This window comes from Carcharodon carcharias, chromosome 20, assembly GCF_017639515.1.
Source record: "Carcharodon carcharias isolate sCarCar2 chromosome 20, sCarCar2.pri, whole genome shotgun sequence".
NCBI classification, from domain to species: domain Eukaryota; kingdom Metazoa; phylum Chordata; class Chondrichthyes; order Lamniformes; family Lamnidae; genus Carcharodon; species Carcharodon carcharias.
In genome coordinates, this window is record NC_054486.1 from 6,872,907 (window position 1) to 6,894,801 (window position 21,895).

The following is a 21,895-nucleotide window of genomic DNA, read 5'->3' on the forward strand; positions in this document are numbered from 1 at the left end:
TGGCGCAAATACAACATTTCTCTAGACAGTGTTCAGCTCAGGACCTTGGGATGACTCTGATTCTAACACTTTTCAAATTCTGATTTGGCGCGTTTATTGTAGCAGCCACTGTAGCGCAACATATAAACATGCCATGTACATTGTACAAGTGTATATTGGATGTATTATATTGTGTAAGTTTATGTACATACATATAATACATGTATGTACATATATAATACATGCATGGACATATATATAATATATGTGTACATACATTATACATGTATGTACAAATAATACATATATGGACATATATATAATATATGCGTACATACATTATACATGTATGTACAAATAATACATGTGTGGACATATATAAAATATATGTGTACATACATTACATATGTATATACAAACAATATGTGTACATACACGTATTATGTACGAACATACATGTATTATAAGTACATGTATTATGTATGTACACATATCTGTGTGCACATACAAACACGTATTACGCATGTACATATATAATACATGTATGTGCACACACACACAATACATCACTTATGTAGTAGTAATCTCCATTTAAACTAGGCTGCATTGATTGCCACGTGATGTTAACAACATATTAGCACAGGAGGATGAAACTGTCGGGAACACCAGAAAGAAACTATGAACAGCCCCACCTCTGAAACAAGTAGGAGTTTATATCAGACATAATGGCAAATAATAGTCATATCACTGCTTTAATAAACTGGTCTATAGGCATCTCCATAGCAATGTACTGTAAGTGCCTTCGATTCTTAGCTGTGTGTGTGTGGGGTGGTCTGTTCTGAAACGGCTTAAAGCTACAGACGTGTTGACTGAACTGTTCAGTAACTAAAAATAGAAAAGTATAAGAGGAATTTCCTAGGTTACGCGATTCCCGACACACGGAGGGAAGGCTCCGAGGGGATTGGGGATCCCAGATGGTTTCACCAAGGCAACCTTGAATTTTCTTGAAGGAATGACTAGAGTGATCCATGGAATTATTGATATTAGCTGATTCCGAGTTTGCCTCTAACAAATGATATTAAGTGGGAGCAATTTACGTAATTATATTTCCATTTCTATCACTATTATAGATTGAGAAATATCAAGCTATGTGCTGTAACAGTGCAACAGTCGTATCGCTCCAGGGCCGAACAAAATGGACAGATTCCTTCCTGGATTTTTCCCTTGCTTTTAAAACATGAATCTGGATGGGCAATTGATAGGAATGTCCTGAGCCTGGAACTGTGTGAGGGCCAATGGTACATAAAGTGGCACCGACCATATTCTGTTCATTGGCAGATAAAACGTGTTCTCTGAGTTCCAAAGACGCGGAATTCTCCCGTCAAAAAGCTAAATCCCAAGTGCAGGGTGACACAGTCAAAGGGCGGGAGACACAGGGGTCTCTCAGAATATTTCAGCACTTCAAGGTTGTCTAAAAAAAATAAATTTTAAGTTTCCTGTTCAAAACTAATTTAAGAACGTCAGAGATCACCGAAAGCAAGGCAGGACTTCATCTCGGTTTTAACAGTCAGACTGTAAAGCGAGATGCTGCGGACGCCAGATATTTGGATATTTGGGATAGTTCAACTGAAGCGCTGAATTAGATCTAATGTGTTGTTCCAGCTGTTGCACAGACTGCCTCGTACAGCAAGGTTGCTATTTGTGTGATAAAGTCTCGATGGAATGCAACGAATAACTTTGGCCTCGTGCCCCGCTTCTGCAGTTCGCTGAAAGCAGTTACCACTCGAGGAGGGAAATCGGTGTAGTTATATTTGCTCCGGGAGCCACTTGTCCAAAGACTTTGAGTAGTGTTTGGCTCTGGAACTAACCGTAATTAGGGAGACAAAAAGAGCAGCGGCCTCCGGGGAGCAGCTGTAATCTTTCTCCTTAACCGATCAGACTGAAGAAGTGCTAGTAAGCAGTGTAATAGTTTGAACCAGGAAGTGTCAATTAGAATATTTAATTCAATATTGAATTCACAATTCAGTTACAAAGAGCAAAATAAAAATGAGGGAAAGAAAGATCGGTTTCTATCTTCGGATCGAAGAGCGCTCACCCTTGTTCTGCTATAAACACATCCTGCTATCTTACCTTTATGTCACTATCAGCACCTCCTTTAGTCTTTAACACTACCATTAAAACTCCCTTTGTCTTAATCTTTGTCAAATTTCCCCCTAACTCCCATCTATCCCTGACCTATTTTGCTGCACCTGCTCCTCCCCCTCTTAAACATTGCAAATTCCTTCACATTTCTACTCTTTAACTCTGGAGAAGAGTCATACAGACATGAAATGTTAACCCTGTTTCTCTCTCCGCAGAACCTGCCAGGATTTTTTGTTTTTTGTTTCAGATTTCCTGCATCTGCAGTATTTTATTTTTATTTTATAAGAACATAAGAAGTAGGAACAGGAGTGGACCATTCGGCCCCTCAAGCCTGCTCCATCATTCAATTAGGTCATAGCCGATCTTCTTGTGTATTGATTTCCACATTCCTATCTAACCCTGATAACCTTTGATCCCTTTGTCTAACAAGAATCTATCTACTTCTGCCTTAAAAAATATTCCATGATCCCACATCCACCACCTTCTGAGGCAGAGAATTCCAAAGTCGCACAACCCTCTGAGAGAAAAAAAATTCTCCTCATCTCTGTCCTAAAAGGGCGATCCTAATTTTAAAACAGTTCCCCCTAGCTCTGGACTCACCCACAAGAGGAAACATCCTTTCCGCATCCACCTTGCCAAGGCCGTTCAGGATCTTGTAAACTTCAATCAAATCATCCCTCACTCTTCTAAACTCCAGTGGAAACAAGCCCAGTCTGTCCAACCTTTCCTCAGAAGACAACCCACTCATTCCAGATATCAATCTAACAAACCTGCTTTGAACCACCTCCAGCATATTGACATCCTTCCTTAAATAAGGAGACCAAAACTGCACACAGTATTCGAGGTGCAGTTTCACCAATGTCCTGTATAACTGAAGCATAACATCCTTACTTTTATGTTCAATTCTTCTCATAATAAAGGAAGCATTCAATTTGCCTTCTTAATTACTTGCTGTACCTGCATACTAATTTTTTGTGACTCATGTACCAGAACACCTAGATCCCTCTGCACCTCAGAATTGTGCAGCCTTTGTCCATTTAAGTAATACTCTGCTTTTTTGTTCTTCCTGCCAACTTCACATTTTCCCACATCAAACTCCATTTGTCAGATCTTTGCTCACTCACTCAACCTATCTATATCCATCTGCAACCTCTTCATATCCTCCTCACAACATACTTTCTTACCTATCTTTGTGTCATCTGCAAATGTAACCACCATGTCTTCACTCCCCTCATCGAAGTCATTGATGTGAACCGTAAAAAGTTGAGGCCCTGTGAGACTCCACTCATCTAATCCTGCCAATCTGAAAAAGACCCATTTATGCATACTCTCTGTTTTCTGCCAGACAGCCAATCTTCTATCCATGCTAATACATTACCCACTACACCATGCGCTTTTATTATCCGTAATAATCTTTGATGGGGCAACTTATCAAATGCCTTCTGCAAATCCAAGCACAGTACGCCTACAGACTCCCCTTTTTCCCCTCTGCATGTTACTCCTTCAAAAAACTCCAATAAATTGATTAAGCATGATTTTCCTTTCACAAAACCATGGTGACTCTTCTCTATTTTGAGCTCTTCTAAATCCCCAGCTATAACCTCCTTAATGATCGATTCTAATAATGTCCCCATGACAGACATCAAGCGAAATGGCCAATAGTTTCCTTCCTCCCTCCCTTCTTGAATGGAGGGGTTATATTTGCTACTTTCCAATCTAATGGAACCTTTCCAGAATCTAGTGAATTTTGGAAAATTAACACCAGCACATCAACTACCTCATTTGCCACCTCTTTTAAGACTCGAGGATGTAGTCCTTCAGGACCTGGAGACTTGCTAGCCCACAGCTCCCATCAATTTACTCAGTACCATTTCCCTAGTGATTTCAATTTCACCAAGTTCCTTTCCCCTGTTCACCTCCTGATTTGCAGCTATTACTGGAATGTTTTTTGTATCCTCTATAGAAATGGAAAAAAAAGACTGGATTAAGAGAGAGAGAAAAAGGAGACAAAAAAGGAAAACAAAAAATATATATTATTTTTCTAAACTAACTTGGTGGAGAATCTTTGGAATTCTTTAACCCAGATGATTGTGTAAGGTCAATCATTGAGCAAGCCCAAGACAGAAATTGATAGATTTCTGAATAGTAATGACATCAAGGAATTTGGGGATTGTGGGGGAAAATGGCATAAGAGGTAGATCATCATCTGTTTGAATGGTGGAGCAGGCTCAATGGGCTGAATAGCCTACTCCTGCTCTTATTCCCTATGTAATTAAAACCTAAGACTCCACATTTATAAAAATTAATTTTCAGTGTCAGAGAGGTTGCTTGGCAGTAATTAAGAGTTACCCTGTCAAGACTGGAATGGACAAACCCTCATATTTAGTTCATATCTATGAGCTAAGTACAACAGCTCCATGGAATGTATTTGAAATGGGAGCCAGATGGCAAGATGCTGTTTTCAGGGAGCTTTTGGAGGAGCATCACACTTCCACAACAACTCCTGGATTTCTGTGTTGAACTGCACAAGTGTGGCTGCCAAAAATTGCTGCCTGATGTCCACATCAAAAATGGCAAACATTGTTCGTCTTATCATTATTTCTACAGCAAATTCCAACTCAAATGGAAGTGTGAACTAGCTGTGCCAAGTGCTAAAATACTTATCTCAGAGAAAATGAAACAACTTGATTTATCACCTCTGAACCTAGCAATAACTAGCACTACCTTGAGAATAGATTTTAATGTAACATTCACTGGCCATTCACTGGCTTAGATATCCATTCCTGCACTGCCTCCTGACTCCCCAAAGCCTTTTGTCATGGCACAGCCAACACTAAATGCTGAGCTGTTCAAATCCCAAAGGGAAACTTGAAACAAGTGACACAACTTGTTTTGCAGTTTTTATAAATTTTGAAATGTGTGCCTTGAATTCAGTAGTAATGAGAATCATAGAATCACAGTGCAGAAGAGGCCCTTCGGCCCATTGATAAGACCACCAAGTCTTATAGGTTTTTATAAAACTAAATTAAACATTTATTAATAAGAGAAATGATTTTAAATACATACATAGATCTACAAATTACTACTATGATAACTTCTAAATCCCCTAATCAATCTAACTCCCAGTTAGACTTTCGTTAAGGCAACAGTAAGACACAGATTTTAAAAGACCCGGGCAAAGAAACACAATACCCTGAATAAGTCAAATATAAAGTGAGTTTTCTTAACTTCAGTTCTTTGAAGACAGCAGCTTGAGGCTTGGATGCCTAAGACTTTTCACACTAGTAAGATCTTAAAATATCTCCCCTTACACACAGCTTTCACTCCATTATACATATTTTCCCTTTGAATGCAAATACTCATTGTTTCACTATGTCTTTGGACTTTATCTTCCTGATAATAAAAACCTCTCCTAGCACTAAGTTTTACCAGTATTCTTTGGGAAAAATAAACACACTCTTTCTAAACTTCGCCTGGCTAGGAGACATATTTCACTCCCTCTTTTGAAAACAATTTAGTCTGGTTTATTTAAAAATGTAAATGTTCCCTTGACACCAATGTTTCTAAACTTCCCCATGTTTACCTAATTAACATTTCAACCTAATTTCTTTTCTTACATCAAAGCACCCAGACTAGCTGCCTCTAATTCAATTAAGTCTTAAACATACACACGCAGACACGTAGACACATCCCACTATTACTCTATTTTACAATAAATTCCAATAACATTATGGAAATTATTATATCTTCCTGACACTTTTTACCACCTCCAAGGCATAAGTCAGGAGTGTGATGGAATAATCTCTACTTGCCTGGATGACAGCAGCTCCAACAACACACCAGAAGCTCAACACCACCCATGACAGAGCAATCTGCTTCATTGTTAGTCCATCAAACGTTCACTCTCATTCTCAGTGTACCGTAGCTGCAGTGTGTAGTACTGCCAACTTGACAAGTCTTCTTCCATACCCACATCACAAACTTGTGACCTCTGATAATAATAAGGATGAGGGTATCAGGGGCATAGGAGTGGTATCATCGGCAAGTTCCCCTTCAAGTCAAACACCAGCCTAACTTGGACATATATTGTGCTTCCTTCAAAGTTGCTGTTTTAAAATCCTGGAACTCGCTACCTAACATTATCTTCAATGGTTCAAGAAAACAGCTCACCACCACCTTTTCAAGAACTACCAGGGGGTGAGTAATTAATGCTAGTCTTGCTCGTGACACCCTTATCCCCAGAATAAATTTTTAAATGTTATTTGCAGCCTTTGCAACCTGCAAGGATTGTGACATTTGCTATGTTATCAGACTTCTGCACAGCAGAAGAGTCAACTGTTTGAAAGGGTCATTATAAATGTCGTCCTGTTTCATCTCGTTATTCAGGATTTCATTGAATTCACTGATATTCAAAAGAATGCCTTTAGACCTACTCTTCAAAATGTTTGCATATTTTTTTCAGAAATGAACATAAAGTGGCAGTTTCCAAAGCGTACACTTGGTAAAGCCACTTGTGGTCTGATCCAATCTTGGATTTTTGTGGTTTTAACAACGGAGCTCGGTTTTATCCAGCCATGGTCTTTTCACACTAAACGTATTGATTCTCAGTTTATAGTAAAGGACCTTCAATGTATTGTAGGTGCAAAGATTGTTAATTTTGAGAGAAAGCTCCAATCTTTGCCAATCGCGCAGCAAACCCGGACATCATCCAGGCTTAGGCTAGTAAATGGAAGTAGCTTTAGTGCCACTCAAGTGTCAGTCAATGCCCATCTTCCTTTAATGTATGTTAAAGATATCATCACCCTTATTCTTGACCATCAACATCCTGGAGATGACCATTAACCATAAACTGAACTGGACCAGTGGCATAAAAACTGTGGCTTATAACCACGTCAGAGGTTGGGCATTCTGAGGTAAGTGGCTCACCTCTTGACTCTCCAGAGCCTCTTTACTACCAGATATAAGTTAGAAATGTGAAGGAATACCCTCCACTTGCCTAGATGGGTGCAGCTGCACCAATGTTCAAAAAGTTCAACACAGGACAAATCAGTCTGCTTGATCAGCATCTCATCCAGCGGTTTAAATATTCTTTCCCTCCTCCACCAGCGTACCATGCCTACAGTTTAGTATCTACAGGATGCTCAGCAGCAACTTGCCAAGGTTTCTTCAGCAGCATTTCCTGAATCCATTTCCTCCACCATCTAGAATGAACAAGGGCGGCAGGTTCATGGGAACACCACCACCCCTGAGCTCTGCTGCAAGGAAGATTCTTTCCTGACATGGGCATATGTTGGGCATTCCTTCATTGTTGTAGGGTCAAAATCCCAGAATTCCCTACCTAACAATATTGTGGAAGTGCGTTCACTATGTCTTCCTGCAGCCACACAAGAAAGAGATCCACTGCCACTTTCTCAAGGGCAATTAATGCCAGCCTTGCCAGGAATGACCACATCCCGAGAAGGAACATTAAAAGTGATCAACTTTTTGTTTTTGTCATTGAAATGATGTTATTCTAGTTAGCTCGCCATGTTACAAACCACTTTCCAGCTAACCGTACAAACAATTGTGGTGCAATTTCAGCCTTTGAGCAGTAGCGTCTTCATGTGAGACCCAAGCCTCTTACCAGACATTGTCTCTGACGCACACCAGCTGTCCTGACCACCTGTCATTGCCCAACACAGTAGCCAGCGAAAACAGGCAATTCAGTCAGGAAAGCTTTGGTGCAGTTGTTGAACAGTTAATCCAAAACGTCTTGCAAGTCACAGCTGAAGAGAAAGCTTCAAGCTTGTACAGAAGTAGGAAAGCTCTTATACTAGTGATCATGCTTGGAAATTCAAAACTATCTTAACGCAGGAGTTCTGACCTACATTTCAGGGAATTACTTGTAACATACCACTGTTAAATTTCTAACCCTGGAATTAGCCGGTCATTTAACCATGACCTGTACACTCTGGATAATCGAATTAAATTGGTGGTTTTCATTGAATAGAACCGTAGGATGGTTACAGTGCAGAGGGAGGCCATTCGGCCCATTGCGTCCATGCCAGCCTCTGCAAGAGCAACTCATAAAGCGCCACCCCTGGTCTGCCAGACAGCCTCCTGTCACTGTCAAGGAGCATGGAGGAGCCCAGCACCAAGTTGGCAGAGGGTATCTTGTTGAGTGATCCCTCTCTGCTCCATCTCCCTATCGTGCTGCAGGCTCAGAGACACTGCCACTACTGCCCCCAAAGCTGTTGCTGTCTTTGCGTACACAGGTCACCCACTGCCCTGCCCTCCCTGCGAGAATGTGGCAACACTCTTTGGCAAATACAGGAGCTCACGAGAGCACTTCCAAAATCACTCCAGAATACTTCCAGACACTGCATCAGAAAACATTCTGAAAATGTAAGTCACCTGTGCCTGGCCCTTTAAAAATATTGCTGCAGGGTAATGTTCCCTCCTGTTGCACAGTGCCGGCCCTTTAAGGATGAGGCACAGTCATGTATGTGCGCATCTTACAGGGAGCGTTGCGTGTGCATGGTCTGCTTGTTTCCTGCTCAGTACACTTCCAAAAACTGTCCGGCTATGTACCCATGCAGCTTAGAGGAAACATGACCGCAGGGTCCACCTTGCTGCTTCACTCTCCCTTTTTCTAGAGTGGACAATGGAGGCACTGCTAGGACCTGAACTGTCGAAATTTGGATTCCTGGTGGCATCTCAGTTGGGCGCAGTGATGTGAGGATAGCACAAACTCAACATATTCAGCTGCACCCAGGGGACGCACCTTTGTGCAATCATTCCCTTGAAGGATGCCACCCAGGCTGTGCAGGTAGAGCCAGCGGCACAGTCTGCCCCTGGGAAAGCTAGGCAGACCCCCCTAGCAGTGCCACGAATATGAACCTTATACCCTCAGGTTATTCCCAGGTTGGGAGTCACTGTCGCCTGTCCCTCAACTCCAGGGTCTTGAGTTCCTGCCATGGACTTGCATGTGACTGAAGAGGCTGGTACTCGACACAGATCTTTGGGCACGTGGGAAAAGACATCCCAGGGAGTAGTGGGATCCGCAGTGCGGGATTTGCTTCCTATTCTTTCCTCCTCTGCTGACACTCTGCCTCATCATTACATCGCTGGCACTCAAAGTGTGTTGCAGCTTGATGGACAAATTGTCGCTATTCTCAATGATTGTTAGCAAGTGCCTCCCAGTCATTAATGCCAATCTGGTCGTGCTTCAAGGAGAGCTTCAGAGTGTCTTTGAAGTGCTTTCTTTGCTCTCCCCTGGAATGTTGGCCATTTGAGAGCTGAGAAAACAGGGCCTGGTGGGGGAGATGCTTTTCGGTCATCCGGACACAGTGTCCAGTCCATCCAAACTGATCTTGCAGGAGCTTTGGCTGAATTCTCATAGAGCTGGCTTCAAGAAGAACACTAGCATTCACTCAACGGTCTCCCTCATTGAATCTAGACGATGTGGTGGAAGCATTGTTGATGCAATTTCTCTAGCGCTCTTCCGTGTCACACAGTCCTGGTCTCACTGCAATACAGGAGTGTGGTGACAGCAACTGCTCTGTACACGAGGACTTTGGTTGACGTATGGAGGACTTTGTTGTCAAACACTCACTACTGTAGTTTGTAGAAGGCTCAATTCGAACAGCTGATCCAGTGTTGGATCTCCCTGTCAATCGTGGTCTTTTGAGAGATATGGCAGCCAAGGTATGGGAAGTGCTCAACATATTCCAGAGTCTCTCCTTTAACATATGTGGGAGGTGGAATACTTAGCTGACCAGGTGTGGGTGATAGATGTTTGCAGAATTGAAGAGATCGTGACTGGCTTACAAGTCTGGTGCAGAGTGGGCAATGCCACTGCTGTCATCTGCAAAGTGTAGATCATGTATGTCTTTGGTGGTCAGTTTAGTTTTGGCATGGAGATGATTGAGATTAAAGAGCTTTTCATCTGGGCAGTACTTAATACTGACACCAGAGGACAGTTGATCTTTGACATTTTTGATCTCAAGGGAATCAAGGATTATGGGGGACAGGAAGGAAAGTAGAGTTCATCAGATTAGACATGGTCTTATTGAATAATGGAACAGGTTTGATGGGCCAAATGGCCTATTCCTGCTCCTGTTTCTTATTGATTTTATTGATGAGGTGAATAACCACTTTCAGGTAGATTGTCAGTCACATCTGGGGATACAGAAAACAGCTTGGCCCATGACATCTAATGTCTGGGGGCCAGAGTCAGGAGTAGAATTAAATAACCTATGGTTTCTGTGCGGAGAAGATTTTTCACAGTCGTGGGATTGGAGGCTCAAGGATGTTTCTAGATTTGGGGGCCAAAGTTGGGCCAGATAAGACCCCCTGGGGCTGGAAGTGGTAGGATGTTTGGGGATGAGAGGCCAGATTCGATGGGTGAAAACACTTCAACTGGATCTGCTTGTCTTCTGCCGCCAGAACTCTCACCTGGTGCAGGAACTTAAATAAAGTGGAGTAATAAATTAACTAAATATAAACTTAGACCTATCGACATCTTGGCTGACCGACTGGAGGTAAGAGAAATCTTAGCTGCTTACAAATGTAAAACTAATTAAAGTTAAATTTTAAAAAATGGATTGCATACATTACTGAACAAAGTACAAATACAGCAAGAGATGGAATTGTATTCCAGGAGCCTGGGAGGTGATCTCTCTGCCACACAAGTAAAGTCTTATGTGGGACTAGAACATTTCACAGAATCCGATCACCTATTTGTGAACAGGGTAACAAATTGTGCTATTTATATAAACTGAGAGCTTCTAAAAAAATTTAAAACAGTCGTAAGAAACGTATGGAGCTGACGACAGCTAATGACGCAAAGCGAGTTTATTTGTCTTTGTTTGAAAAGGGCGTACAACGGTATTAATACAAATTAAATTATCAACAGCCACCCACAGAGTTCAGCAAGGTGATGCCCCTCAGCAGATTTTAAAATACATAAATCTGCCGTCATTTTTGTGGTAAAGTAAAACTTTGTGCCAGTTGTAGTGAAGTAGTTGAAATGGTAGCGATGGTCCTTTTAGCAGGCAGGTTTACTTTTTAGCATATTTTTAGCACAGAGTCTCCCCAGGTTTGCACCTTTTAGAAGGGCATCAGTTATTTCATTGAGTCCAAGGAAATCAGCCAGAGGAGAGAGAAAGCCATACAATCCACCCAGAAAAATACCAAGTGGCCAACCAAAGAAAATAAACACAATTAACCAGAAAACGGACCAGAAACGATTTTTGCTTTCAGCCATGTTTTTCCGTAGTCTGGAAAAGTTGACGAGCTGGGTCTGAGTCAATCCCAAATGCTGGAATGAAAAAAATGAATCACATTAAAAAGAACTCTACAGTCATCGTGAGAATCGTGCGCAGAGACAGTATGGATGTAATTTTCACACAAAACAATTACCCAGGAGTACAACATGGCCAGTATTTTAGAAAGCAGGCTCGCATATTTGCCAGTCCACAGTGCATTTCGCGTTGGGGCTTGCTTCAGCTCACATTGTCTTCAGATAGAGCCTTGGGATGAGACTCTTCCTCTCCGTGTTCAAGCGCAGCTGCCGTTGTGATGCACGCGGGATTGGGTAAGTCTCCGTGCAGATCCAGGGCAGGTTCTCAGAACACAATGGCGTAGGATCCATGGCTTGTGGATGGGTAGCGGTGTGGCTATCACTGCTTTTCTATGGAATAATCATGGAATCCACGGCTGGGGAACGAACAGCAGCCTAGCCGGATCTGAGCTGGAGTTGAGGCTGTTGAAAATGGAATTCTCACCGTCAAGGCTAACACTGGCAGCGCCAGATCTGATCCGAATCCCAGACTTGAGGTAGAAAACGAAGGACAACGTCATAACTTTACACCCGGAGGTGTAGCGATGTGATTATGCTCCTGAATTTACATTTATGTCGTGAATACATAATAATTAACTAGTGGGTGGAACTATAGCAACAATATATTGTGGATGCTGGAAACTTGAAATTAAAACAGAAATTGTTATAAACACTCAGCAGGTCAGGCAGCATCTGCAAAGAAAGAAATAGAATTAATGTTTCGGGTCGATGTCCTTATGTTAGGATTAAAACTATAGTGGAAAGGTGCATTAGAAAATGTAGGACTGAGTGGCCTTGTGCCTCAGAGTCACACTCAGTCTCGTGATTACTATATGCAGTGATCTCACTATTCCGCACTACTTATGTCATCTTCAAAAGAAGCTAAAATGTTTGATCACCAATGAATGTTTGTTTCTTCCCACACAAGACAAATGAATAAAAATGTTAAATTATTTAAAGTTATACATATTTCACAAAACATTCAGCTGTTAGACTACACAAGTGGACTGGAAAAGCATGACAAGAGTCAACCAATGCGGACACACCTGGGTGGCAGAATGATATTAATGGGTCAATTCAATAGTCCACAAAAGTTTGACTGATCCAGGTGCTCCTGTGGGATCTGTTCCCTATTATTGCCAAGACTTTGGAGCTACTCTTCAAATTCATCTGTACATCAAAAGATCATGAGTTGATCAGAGCTTTTTTTCCTTGTGTATCTCCGGGCACCAGAACTTGATTCAAAGTAACAGATTTCCCTCTGTAAAGACAGCTCCATCCACCACCATTTTTGTAATGGCACCTTTGAATGTAACTTTGGACTTGTCTAGTACTATTTGCTTTCTCTTATAGAGTCAGACATAGAGCATCTTCATATCTTGACTTAGGCTAGTGTGCTGTCTAGGAGGCAGTTGTAAAGCAGTTGTTCTTTGTTCTGTACCTGCCTGGTTAGCACAGTTTACATTATGACTCTGCAATGTGCACAATGGTACTGATCACAGCTTTCTCCTATTAGAACCTGATGACAAAGTTGTATAGTAGCTTTGAAAGACATGTATGGATTCTTTTCTTTGCCCCAGTTGGTCACATTATTTGAGATGAGAACTGATAAATTATCCATCAGTTCCAATCCTGCAGATGTTGATATATTTGAAGGATAGCTAAGCAACAAATCCCAGCTTTCAACCGTGGCTAAACATGAGCTGGTCAGGTACAGATGTTTTATTTATGTGGATACCACTATTCATTCTCTTTTGGCTCACTAGAAATGTTGACAATCTGTGATGATAAACTATCAGTGACTTTGCAATAATGGATAGCAACTTTAGGTACTTAGATTTTTCAAATAATTTTGCCCTTTGGCTAAGCATAGATTGGGCGGACCTGATTGTAAAATTGGACAAATTTCATCACACTGGTACGCACTCACTGGGACACACATAGCATCCCAATACAGGGGATATCAGGAGTGGAAATTCCAGAATAAAAACAGAAAGTGCTAGAAAAATTCAGCAGGTCTGGCAGCATCTGTGGAGAGAGAAACAGAGTTAATATTTCAAGTCAAATGACTCTTCTTTGGAACTTTCAACCCCAAGCATGCAGGAGCTCAATTAAGCATTCATTAATTAAGCATTCATTAAGAATTAATTTCTGGCAAGGGGATCCAGCATTTAATTTCTGGCATGTAGGACATGGGGGTCAAGTGATCCCCACATGAAATTGGCACATTGGATTGCTGACGAAGAGTTATGAACAGTTAACCCAAAGGGCACAATAGGATCGGGCAGTTTTAAAGCCACATCTTGATTACTTTTCTTCATTATTTTCTGATGGTGCTTAGATTTTCATGAGGCCCTGTGGCAATCCTCTTCATTTCTCCTAATTTTCTTTAGCCCCAGGGCCATTTTCCTCCACCAGTGAGAATCCTCCATCTGATATGTCTGGAGCAAGAAGCCTCTGGCAAGCCACCAGTACCTGCATTTAACTGATGAGAGGTCCCTATTCTGAATGGAGGTTGGGAAAGAAGTCCCAGTGGTACCACTATGAGAATACTTCATCAAATACTTGTGGGAGAATCTAGAACTAGGGGGTCACTGTTTAAAAATAAGGGGCCGCTCATTTAAGGCAGAGATCAGGAGAAATTTTTTCTCTTAGAGGGTTGTGAGTCTTTGGAACTCTCTTCCTCAAAAGGCGGTGGAAGCAGAGTCTTTGAATATTTTTAAGGTGGAGCTAGTTGGATTCTGGATAGACAAGGGGGTGAAAGGTTATCAGGGGTAGGCAGGAATGTGGGCTTGAGGTTACACTCAGATCAGCCATGATCTTATTGAATGGCGGAGCAGGCTCGAGGGGCCGAGTGGCCTACTCCTGCTCCTAATTCGTACGTTTATATGTTCATACGTAACAAGATCTGCCTGCTCATTTGAATGGTTGCTGGGTGTAGGTGAGTGCTAACCACACTGTTCATTGGCTGCACACATCAGCAGGGCTGCAAAATCATGATTCACTAGCACCACTTAAAGCTAGCCTACACTGTTTAAAGTTAGCCGGCATCTCTTAAAGGGGAGGTGCATTGCGGCTGGAGCAGGTTCTGGCAGTCATACAGGAAGTGACTCTGATCTAGGTAACAGTGACGAATGGTACAACATGGGAAAGAGCAGGTTCCAAGGTTTGCAGATGTTGCCATGGTGGGAGGAAGAAGAGATGTTCTGTATCTCCAGACAGCCAAGAGGTCCTCTGGACACACAGTAAAAAAAGCAGTGGGAGCAGATAGTGGTGGGGTCAATGCTAGAGGATAAGCCCTGAGGACCTGGATATAGTGTCACAAGGAGTTCAGTGATCTCACATGAGTGGTCAAGGTCAGTAGATGCATCTTCAAATGCCATATCCTAACAACTATACTACCAGCCTCAGTAACTTCCCAATTCACCATATCCCCCATCAGTCAACTACCAACAATCTCCATCAATCAGGACTCATATCTAACATCCACTTTCTTCACTTCACCCTCATAGTTAGCACCAATGCAAGCCTCACACACACATGTCCCAGCTTGCACACTTTTCCAACTATTCAACCATGATAACCACATCAGTCAAACAGATTACTCACTGACCCGCTTCCCTGTCTCTTGCCAGACAAGGTGTCACACAGCCAGAGCCAAGAGGAGCTAACTGGAGGAGGACAGGTGCACCTGCATGTCCTAACCTCCATGGGGGAGATGTACTGGCCATTATTGGGAGATCCATTGCTGAAGATGTGGCCATACTGCCTTGAAGATGATGCCATCCTCATACCTAATCCTCCTTCTCAACCCACCTCTCCCTCATCCTGCAGATGGTGTAAGCATACACCTCTTACTTCCTTCCTTCCCCTCAGTACAACCTGTACTGCCTTTTACCTTTCAGAAAACCAAGAGGTGTAGCCTAACCAGGAAGTGGAGGAACAGCAAGAAGACAGAGATGATGAAGACACAGTGCTGTTACTTGATATCACACCCACAGCCACCAGCTCAAGCACTGACACTGCATCTACCTTGGAGGGTAGGGGTGGAACCAACATGTATTAAGATACCGGGCACGAGTGGGCTGCAGTCAGGGGACAAGGATAGCTCAGGTGCCAGCTCGCCAGAGGCTGTACACGGGTTGTGTTGCAGTGGACTCAGATGAGCACTTCAATGGGGAAACCTACATGGAGGAGAACGCTAATGGTTATGCAGGACAAAACTCTTGGTGCATTGGGAAACCTGTCAGAAAGCCTGTGGTCAATGCCAAGGAGCTTGGAGGAGTCCAACACCAATTTGGCACTGGCTTTGCGCAGAACATGGAGCCTATCCTTTCCTGAGTTGTGGCAACCAACTCTTCAAACACTTGTGAATCCAACCATGATACGGTGTCTGATGGCCAATGTTGCAAATTCCATTGCACGTTAGCAACAGCCACCCAGCATCTGAGTGCTGTAACTACAAACTCTGAGAGCTCTCATGCAAGGTTAGCTTACTACTATCATGGCTGTGGATTACAGTGTGCAAAAGGTCCTTGAATGTGTCACAGCTGTGCGACAATCTGTGCTCCATCAGGAGGGCAGGCTCAGCTCCAGGGCAGCACCACTGGCTCTGTGGAGCATGATCCTGCTCTCCAGTTTGGACACAGTGTTCATTCTCCCACTGCTGCCAGTGTCCTTGTGTGTCACCTAACAGTCCTGGACGGCTGCCCATGCGGAGATGTCGCAGACCGAAGCTGGGTCTTCTAGGGCCGTCTCCCCAGTGAAAGTCAGCAGCCTTCCATCAGCTATGCTGCAGTCACTGGGATAGCACGGTGTAGCAGCACTGGGACAGGCAAAGGCACAGGGAAGACAGCCTCTAAGGGAGTGCACACGGATAAACCGGTGACTTTTGTATGCAATATGGAAAGGTCACATTTGCAAATTTGGTTTGGAATTTTTATTTTCTTCCAGTTTGTATTTTACATTGTGGAGCCTGTGATGGTCAGTGACAGAGGGACAGTAAGGTCTGGTGATTGGGCAGTTGTGAATGTGGTTATCGGCATCCTGGTCTAATGTGCTCTTCACAGACAGCCAGGGCAGAAAGGAAGTGCCTGGGTTGCCTCCTCCCTACCTTCTCCTCCTCCTCTCCTACCTCATGCTCCTCTCCTTGGCTGCTCACTGTACAGCTGGTGGCAAGTGCTGTCCCCTCAGGAAGATGTGGTTGTGGGTATGTAGCAGACCACCACAGTATTGACACCTATCCTGCCAAGTATCACAGGGCTCTGCCAGATCAGTGGGACAGGGGTAATGTTGTTTAAGTACACCAATGGTCTGCTCCATCACAAGGGTTCTCAACATTTTTGCTTCTGAGGTTCCCTTGCATGTTACACAAATCCCTCAGGCCCTCTGGAACAAGTATACTTTCTGCATAGAATTCTGTCAGAGTTTCTCCCAATCGCCACAGTTGCTGTCGCTGCTGCTGCTGTCCCAGTGAATCCTGATCCCCACATCCAACCCCTCTTTCCTTCCACAGAAGACCTGACTCCCAGTCTCCCCCTTTACGCTGCAAGTGGCCAATTATGTGTCTCTCCCCATCTCTGTTCTGCTGATATTTTACCATCAGTAGAAGTTCTTCTGCCATTTGGGACAAGTAAATGCTGGCTGCCTCCCAGCAGATTCCCAGGGTTGGCAGTGGGTGGGAGGGAAGCCCCCTTTTTTGGGAACTCTTTGACCCAAATTGCCCCCTGGTGGCAATGGCTGCTTCTACAGCATCAGAGCTGTCTTCCCTCAGCAACCCAAACCCCCACCTTGCCTGAGGCTGCCTGATCATCCCTGGGGACCCCAGACCTGACTGTGACTGCGCACATTGGTTAATGTGCACTCATCCTGCGGGCGCAACTCCTGTAATGGCCACCGGCACCAGGGGCGCTGCTGGGCCTCTCATTAGGTCTGTAGCTCCGAGGGAGGTGGGGTGCGGAGGTGGGATGTGGAGGTGGGCTGCAGAGGTGGGGTGTGGAGGTGGGGTGTGGAGGTGGGGAGGTGGGGTGCGGAGGTGGGGTGTGGAGGTGGGGTGTGGAGGTGGGGAGGTGGGGTGTGGAGGTGGGCTGCAGAGGTGGGGTGTGGAGGTGGGGTGTGGAGGTGGGCTGCAGAGGTGGGGTGTGGAGGTAGGGTGTGGAGGTGGGGAGGTGGGGTGCGGAGGTGGGGTGTGGAGGTGGGGTGCGGAGGTGTGGAGGTGGGGTGCGGAGGTGGGGTGCGGAGATGTGGAGGTGGGGTGTGGAGGTGTGGAGGTGGGGTGCAGAGGTGGGGTGTGGAGGTGGGCTGCAGAGGTGGGGTGTGGAGGTGGGGTGTGGAGGTGGGGTGCGGAGGGGGGGTGTGGAGGTGGGGTGTGGAGGTGGGGTGCGGAGGTGTGGAGGTGGGGTGTGGAGGTGGGGTGTGGAGGTGGGGTGTGGAGGTGGGGTGGTGGGGTGCGGAGGTGGGGTGTGGAGGTGGGGTGCAGAGGTGGGGTGTGGAGGTGCGGTGTGGAGGTGGGGTGCAGAGGTGGGGTGTGGAGGTGCGGTGTGGAGGTGGGGTGGTGGGGTGTGGAGGTGGGGTATGGAGGTGGGGTGTGGAGGTGGGGTGGTGGGGTATGGATGTGGGGTGTGGAGGTGGGATGGTGGGGTATGGAGGTGGGGTGTGGAGGTGCGGTGTGGAGGTGGGGTGTGGAGGTGGGGTATGGAGGTGCGGTGTGGAGGTGGGGTGGTGGGGTGTGGAGGTGGGGTATGGAGGTGGGGTGTGGAGGTGGGGTGTGGAGGTGGGGTGGTGGGGTGTGGAGGTGGGGTGTGGAGGTGTGGTGGTGGGGTATGGAGGTGCGGTGTGGAGGTGGGGTGGTGGGGTATGGAGGTGCGGTGTGGAGGTGGGGTATGGAGCTGGGGTATGGAGGTAGGGTGTGGAGGTGGGGTGTGGAGGTGGGGTATGGAGGTGGGGTATGGAGGTGGGGTGTGGAGGTGGGGTGTGGAGGTGCGGTGTGGAGGTGGGGTGGTGGGGTATGGAGGTGGGGTGTGGAGGTGTGGTGTGGAGGTGTGGTGTGGAGGTGGGGTGTGGAGGTGGGGTGTGGAGGTGCGGTGTGGAGGTGGGGTGGTGGGGTATGGAGGTGGGGTGTGGAGGTGGGGTATGGGGGTGGTGTATGGAGGTGGGGTATGGAGGTGCGGTGTGGAGGTGGTGTATGGAGGTGGGGTATGGAGGTGCGGTGTGGAGGTGGGGTGGTGGGGTATGGAGGTGGGGTGTGGAGGTGGGGTGGTGGGGTGTGGAGGTGGGGTGTGGAGGTGCGGTGTGGAGGTGGGGTGGTGGGGTATGGAGGTGCGGTGTGGAGGTGGGGTGGTGGGGTGTGGAGGTGGGGTGGTGGGGTGTGGAGGTGGGGTGCGGAGGTGGGGTGCTAAGGTAGGGTGTGGTGGTTGAGTGGGGGAGGCACTGTCCTCAGTTGGATGAATTGGTTGGCAGGTCTGGTGGCTGCCCCTTGGTTTGTTCCTGCCTAGGTATCATTGTCCTCCAAAGCAGCATTAACCGCCCCCCCTCCTGCTTTTGGCCCCTGTGGCAGGATTCCTGCTACCACCAAAACTTCCTAGCCCTGTAGCTATACTGCAGGCTGCCTCAACACTGATAGCAACAGAAGAGAAAATGGCAGGAAAAATGTAAATATTTAGGAAATTTAAATAAGTTTACAATCTGTCAGTTTTGCTGGTCGTACTTATCCTAATAGTTTCCTGATGTTAACATATTTCAATGTCCTTCCTCCACAAATACATCAACTCACTGTTGACCTCAGCAGCTCTTTTCCTACTTGCAGTGCTCACCACTCCTCTTTGCCCCTGCTCTAGCTCTATTTGGTTGACAGCTGAGACTGAGATTAACAAAAACAGGACAAGGTAAATTCAAACCTGAAATAGAACCAACGTACACAGGTGCACAGAGCCACCATTGGCTGATTTCGAACGTGACAGAATACATGAGCTGAATGGGCTCCAGTCCCTGTTGGTGATGAATGGCAGTCAGAGGATTCAGGGGAGTAACAATACAAGAGCAATTGCTCCAGTTAAGCCTGGGGTGGGTGGGAATGACTTGGTGGGGGGGCGACAAAATATACAATGAAACCGGCGGACATGAGGTTTGAGCCAGGGGTCTGCACCTGGTGACCAGTAAGAACCAATTCTCTCCCTTCTCAGTGAGCGGGGGGAACTGCAGCTCAGCAGCTGTTGTCAATGTCATTTCACAAATGTTCAGGAAACAGTAAAGGTCTGAGTCAGGGCCAGAGCCACCTGTTTGTTCAGCTCAATCCCACCTTCCAACGATGGTGTTTTTTCCCCTTTGTTAAAATCTGCTTATTTTTCATTCCAGGGCTTATTTATGACTGACCCCTTGAAATCTTCTTGCAGACCCATAGGGGTCAGTAGATCCTCAGCTGACAACCACTGCTTTATCACATTTCGTATGGCAGCCTGGCTTTCATTGTTTCCATATTGAGCCCATGTGTGTGTGTGTGGCTTGCAAACCAGAGTCATGAGCCATATTGCCAGCAGATAGCCCTTGTTGTCCAGTTGCTACCCTTTGGTTTGCCATGGTGGCTCATTTGCAGCTGGCACAGTGGACTGCCACAGAATGAAGACGTCATGGCTGCTGCCAGGATGTCGGACACTGACCTGCATGATTCTCTGTCCATAGTTAAACACCAGCTGGATACTGAGGGAGTGGAATTCCTTTCTTCTGGTACAGGGCAGCACTGGCATGCAGTGCCTGCTAAATGATGTGAGTGCAGTCAATGGCACCCTGGACTGTGAAGAAGCCAGTAATATTAGTGAAGCCATGTGCTCGCTTCTCTTGCTTCACTCTGGTAAGAAAGAATGGAATGTAATTAGCTCACTTTGAATAGAGAGTCTCAGTGACCTCCCTTTGCAATAATGTAAACTGTGAGATGTTGCTAATATCTCCAGCCTGGAAGGAATCAGGCGCATGAAAGTTCATCACCACAATCACCTTCACAACCACTGGTAATACAGTCTTTGCTCTGCTCTGAGGTTGCAGTTGTGATTGGAGGAGATAGTAATGTCAATGAGGATATCCTTACTGAAGATTAGGTGTCTCACACCTTGTTTCACACTGAGGCTCAGGTAGAAAAATAGCTCACCGAATACTCTAGGTGGGTAGGGCCTCCTAGTGAGGCTGGGTGGATATAGCTCCTCCTCCTCCCTCTTCCAGCAGTTTGTCCTGCTCTGTGTCACCTCTGCTTATTCTGCCCATCATGCTGTAGTCCAAGGAGGATTTAAACTACTGCTCCCTTGTCTCAGAGCAGCTAGTTTGTGCAGAGGCCTTGAAGTCAACAAAAAATCCTTCGGCAACTCACACACCACCTCTTGTAGACTTTTGCACCTTTAAACAGTAACAAGTAACAGGCACTTGTAGAACCGTAGCAACAGCCAGAAGAAATCACCCAGCAACTAGTTGATGAAGTTGTTAACCAGCATTGATATGATCCTTCCTGACGCTGATCACATGTTCAGCTTTGCAAGATTAAGTGAGGGCATTAGTTAGAGTGTCAAGCAGCTCCAAAGTGGCACCCTGATGGATGTCACAGTCTGCCTGCTCTGTGTACTTGTGATGGACATTCACTGCATGCATGTCTAACACCTCATCAATATGGTCTCCAGTGCAATTCATCCCACAAGTATGCGCACGCACAGTGCTTGCCATTTGAAGCGCTATAAACTTGCACTAATGAGCCCAATGTCCTGCCCACTATGCAGCCCTTGCGCTTTGTACCCATGCAACCCATTTGAAAACTTTGAACATTTGTAGTACAGAGTAAACTCTACACAACTGTTTCCTGGCTCTCCTTTCTACACCAGTGTAAATTTTACTCTTATCAAAACTAGCAAATGTTATGACCTCTCTAAGTGAAAGCGCCATTTAGGTGGACATCTGTGCATAGTTTTACAATGAGGATTGCAAGGCACCAGGAACTGCATAGACCGTCTAATCTCACTTCACATAGGACCATACAACTAAAAAACACAAGAAAATGTCTCATTCCATCCGTCTGGGTAGGGCTGGCCTGAAAACTCAACCCCAGGGTAAAAGGACAGTGTTGCATTGTCACTTATAGTAAATATATTAAGCCACAATCTCTGTCTAAAGGAAAGAAATTATGATAACTTGATTTTACATTTAACAAATGCCCACTTAGAAAAACATAACATGTATAATAAGCAGAATACATCAGGAAGTGTTGCATTACAATAAGTGAAGCACTCCTCATATGATTTATTTCATGCTCTCCTCGCTGATATTACTAGATATTTATTTTCTGATAATTCCCCACCACAGTACATAGTCCCTGTGTACCTTCAGTCTTGTGTGAATCTAGGGCACGAGATTTTTTTTTTTTTTTTGCAGATTCTGACCATAGATTCATGTAAACAGTAAGTTGGGGTATTTCTATAA

The 21,895-nt window shown here is 45.2% G+C and overlaps 1 long non-coding RNA gene across 1 annotated transcript; it reads right to left on the minus strand.

Annotated features, from left to right (window-relative positions):
• Positions 1-10,938: 10,938 nt before the first annotated feature.
• Positions 10,939-13,492, minus strand: LOC121292668. The gene is made up of 2 exons (XR_005946312.1): positions 11,524-13,492; positions 10,939-11,422 (listed from the first exon to the last, which is right to left on the minus strand). It is a non-coding gene; the product is annotated as an uncharacterized LOC121292668 (long non-coding RNA).
• Positions 13,493-21,895: the final 8,403 nt, after the last annotated feature.